Raw genomic sequence first — 4,340 nt, 5'->3', positions numbered from 1 at the left:
ACATTTAGATGCCAAGAAGCTCAGAAAGTAACCGACTGTGACTAGTAATAATCAGATATATAGAGATTAGAAATGCATGTGCAAACATCTAAGTGTTAATTGCATTAAAAATGAATTTTTCTGTATGAAACTGTGTATTTTAATAATGAAATAGAAATTTTTTTAAAGATTAAAACCTCAATTTTATGTCTTATAGGGTTTATACTGAGAAAAATATTATAACTGTATTAATTCAACTGTAAACCTAAAAATTTACAGCCAATTTCGAAAGAGAAGCATCTTAGCTCCGGAAATTGTTATTGAATATGTCAATGCTGTTGCAATGAAATGCCTCTTCTAATTATATGGTTATTAAATAAATAAAAGAAAAAGAAATTATCAAAAAAAAAAGAAATTATCTCTTCTCCTTGTGTATCCAAAATAAACCTGTGTTGCTACAAGTAAAAAAAAGCAGTACCAAAATGAATGTCAACTGGAAGATTTGGCATTTACTTATACTGCATCCTTGGGGCAGGCGTTTTTTTTTTTTAGCCATCTGAACAGAGCGAATATTTCACACTTCAGAAATAGCACAGAGCAGAGTCACACAATAATGACCCTACACGGGCCCCGTCTGCTCAGATAAGAGATTTGGCTATGATAGACTCTTGTTTCCATGTCTAAAAAGGTAGTTGCCTTTATTTTTCCTGACAATTTAATGCATATCGAGGAGCAACACTAACCATAACAGTAAAAACTGTGTCAATAAACAGAAAACGCATGACCACTTATCTTCAAATGCAAGAAAAGTCTTGGAAAATTTTTGCCCTTTGCTTCTGCCCTATGTATCTGCCATTAAGTGCAATTAGTATTATAATTAATTTGAGGCTCTCTGGGCTTGGTGATACTAAGCATAACATTGCAAAACTTTACAACACTAAGCAAAATTGACTATATTTGTTGCAAAGGGCAAAGTATGAACTTCAGACTGGAATCACAGTCTGGGCTAGACAGAGAATCTATACTATTTTATACTATAACACAGGAAAATAAGTTTGGTTCATTTATTTTATTGGGCCTAAGTGCTCTGAATGCCCTTAAAGGTCAATGTGTCTATCACCTAGACACTAGGATTAACAACAACAATAATTTAAAACAGGAGACATTCTGTTTATACAATGAACACGTTGCTATAGAAATGTTATATGGCAGGAAGGCAACACAGCATAGGGTCTGGGTGGGTGGCTTTCCCACAAACAATTCTGTGATTGTGAGATTGACAGAAAATAACTGGCTATTTTCCAGTAAATTGGAGATTACAATTCACAGATGACTTTCAAGTTCAAGGCCTCTGCCTAGTCAGACATTTCTACATTTCCACATTCCCTTCTTCCTGTGGTACAGCTGCCCCCAAAATCAGGCAGGACAGGAACCCACGGAACAAGTAGGTGGTATGCAAGAATATCTCATACTGACCAGAAGTCTGCAGAACCCTCAGACGGTGCGGTACAGGACAAAACCAGCTTCCTAAATATAAAGGCTGAAACCACCTGTTTCCAGCAGGACCATCCCTTCCCTCACAGGGGTGTGGCGGGGGTGGGGGGTGGTTCTGATGAAATAGGAATAAGAAACATTAAAGTGATAAAAATGGATTTTTTTCAGATTTACTTCTTTAAATGTCAGTATATATGATGTGAGATTGTATGCATATTCGTGTATGTGAGTGCACGTGTGTTTATGTCACGGGGTGCATGTGGAGGTCAGAGGACAACCTTGGGTCAGTCCTTACTGTCCACCTTGTTAGAGAAAGGGTCTCCTGTTCTCCACCTTGAACACCAGGTTAGCTGGCCCAGCAGTTTCCTCTCCTCACTGTAGGATGCTGTTGTGTCTGGCTTTTTACATGGGTTTTGGGGATTTGAATCCCAGTCCTCGTGCTTAATGACAAAGCATATAAATACTGACTTATCTCTCCAGCCACTTTTTCCAGATTTCTTATTGGCAAAAAATAAAAACTGAAAGAAAAAGAGAAGGAGTAGGAAGAAAATAGGGAGGGGGAGAGAGAGGAGAGGGGGAGAAAGAGAAAGGGAGAGTGAGCGAGCAAGAGAGACAGAGAGAGGGGGGGGGATCAAGTAGACCTAGCTCAGAAGTGTTGTGTCTGCTATACATATGATCAAAATCAAAACTGAACTGGAAGCCTAAAGGGCAGTAATTACTTAGTGATTTGTTTTTTCCACAGTAATTGAACTATGAAAAGTGATTTCTTTTTTAATGCTAAGATTGAGCTACCTCTGTATTACAAAGACTGATAATGCACATCCACAGCCATAAATTCTAAACTGCAACAGTCCTTTATGCCAGAGAACCAATTAAGATCTTTAATTACAGTTTATGGAATGAGGGAAGCTGTATAGGCAGTCATTTCTGAACACTACAAGTTAATAAATACAATGAAAAGCCCTTCAAATTTGAGATCGTGTAATCCCTGATACGTTATAAAGGGTCCTTGGTTGCTAAGAATGAGGTTCCAAGTCCAAAGTCCCTACTGAATTATCATTGCTTCAGTCCAGGAACTGGCCTGGATGCTTCTGTTTCTTACCTGGCCCCTGCCTTCAGCTTAGCCTGTCAAAGGTCAAATTAGTGCTCTAAGACTCTAGTTCTAAGCCCAGAAGGCAAGCACTGTCTCCTTCACAACTCAAGAAATGTGACCTTAAAGAACAAATGTGATAAAGAATAAACTGCAAAGCTAAGCATGGTGGCCCATGCCTGCAATCTCAGACTTGCGGGGGTGGGGGGGGAGAGCAGAAGTTCAAGGCCATCCATGGCTATATAGTGAGTTGGAGATCAAGGAGACCCTGTCTCAAAAACAAACAACAACAAAAGAACACAGTCTAGAGTAAAAAATTCTTTAAGATCTGGCCATGGCATTATTGGCTGTCAGTCACATACAGATCTGAGAGTTTGCCTGATTGGTTTCTCATGTTTTTATAAAACTCAAACATGGCAGCAAGGAAAACAAGACACACCTGACTGCTGAGCAAACACGGAGGGATGGGTGCTTTCCTTGTTTGGCTATCATTACTGAGACTGTCAGGCTGAGCTGTCATGTTGATTGTGGCAGATGGGGCCACAAACAACTAGGCAACCCCTGAAGGTCTTGTGACAGTGCTTAAGCAGGTGCACTGGCACACAGAAATTCGACTGACTCGGCTGCTCCATGGTCTATCACAGCTCTTTGCACTACTGCACATCTGGGGCCACGCCCGTCTGACATCTGCTTCCATCTCCACTTCTAGGTGCCTTCCCAAACATCATACAGTTCGATACAGGGATTGAATCTGTGTGACTGATCACTCTGGTAATGAGCTAACTCATCCTAATTGATCACGCTGAATCTTTTAAGAAAGTAAGTGCCTAGTTCAACGATTAGTCTCAATACTGTCCAGCCCCAGGGGCTTTACAGGCTTGTGCCTTGTCATTTTTCAAAATCTTAAATTTCAAATATCAAGTACCATCAGGTTATTTAACATACATGAGTAAAATACTAACTGCAGATCTGTGGAAGGAACCAAAATGATTTTACAAGGAGTAACTGAACACACAGTAGAGATTTAAGAACTAAAGCTGTTTTGCAAACTGGTCCAATGCACGCATGGTTAACCTGATAAGCAAATAAAGAAACCCAAATGACAAAGTACACACTGATATGTGTTTTTCCACGCACATCAGCACTAGGTTTTCTTGGCAACCCACCCAGCTTGTGACAAATTAACTAAGATGCTGTGCCAGGTAGTGTGAACATCCTATACTGGACTATCTTTTCTGCAGTGTGTCTGGATTTAGTCTACCTAAATACAAAACAGAAGACAACAAAGTTTGTTCTTCTCTAACCTGCTGGCTGAAGGTGAAAAACTCAAGAGGCTGAGAACATGGCAGGACTGTTATATATGCAGGGAATTGGGAACCCTGGATGTGGGCATTGGAGCCCAGTCACCTCACAGACCAAGGTCATGGTGTAAAAGAGAAAGAAACCTTTACAGCCAAGTGGCTAAGAGGTCAGTGCTGGGTGTTCTGGCTGTCAGTGTACTTGAGTCTATGGTTTCTCCTTCTTTCTTTTCCTTAGGTATGAGTTAAGCATTATTTTTAGTAACTTTCACCATGTGCCAAACATTCTCTGAGTACTTTACTATACAGTCATGAACTTCACAATACATTTTCCTCAACAAAGGTCTGTGTATGCAATAGGCTAGACTGTACAACACCCTAGCTATATAGTAGGGTGCACTAGCTAGGCTTGGCCAGGTATACTCCATGGTGTCCACATAACCTAATGTAGCCCTATTTTTTTTTAATTTTTTTTTAAC

General features: G+C 40.0%; 1 protein-coding gene and 1 long non-coding RNA gene across 2 annotated transcripts in view; one reads left to right on the top strand and one right to left on the bottom strand.

Moving 5' to 3' along the window:
• Window positions 1-4,340, bottom strand: part of Ankh (ANKH inorganic pyrophosphate transport regulator) — a 146,677-nt gene that overhangs the window by 101,240 nt on the left and 41,097 nt on the right. The gene's annotated exons all lie outside the window — the stretch shown is intronic.
• The window catches only part of LOC115068197, a 14,468-nt gene continuing 13,824 nt past the window's right edge, over window positions 3,697-4,340 (top strand). The window contains exon 1 of the long non-coding RNA XR_003847574.1: window positions 3,697-4,031. This is a non-coding gene — a long non-coding RNA (uncharacterized LOC115068197). The remainder of the gene's footprint in view (window positions 4,032-4,340) is intronic.

This window comes from Nannospalax galili, unplaced genomic scaffold (genome assembly GCF_000622305.1).
Source record: "Nannospalax galili isolate Female #2095 unplaced genomic scaffold, S.galili_v1.0 scaffold207, whole genome shotgun sequence".
NCBI lineage: Eukaryota > Metazoa > Chordata > Mammalia > Rodentia > Spalacidae > Nannospalax > Nannospalax galili.
The sequence above is the reverse complement of the archived record's forward strand: the minus strand, read 5'-3'. Positions and strand labels throughout refer to the sequence as shown.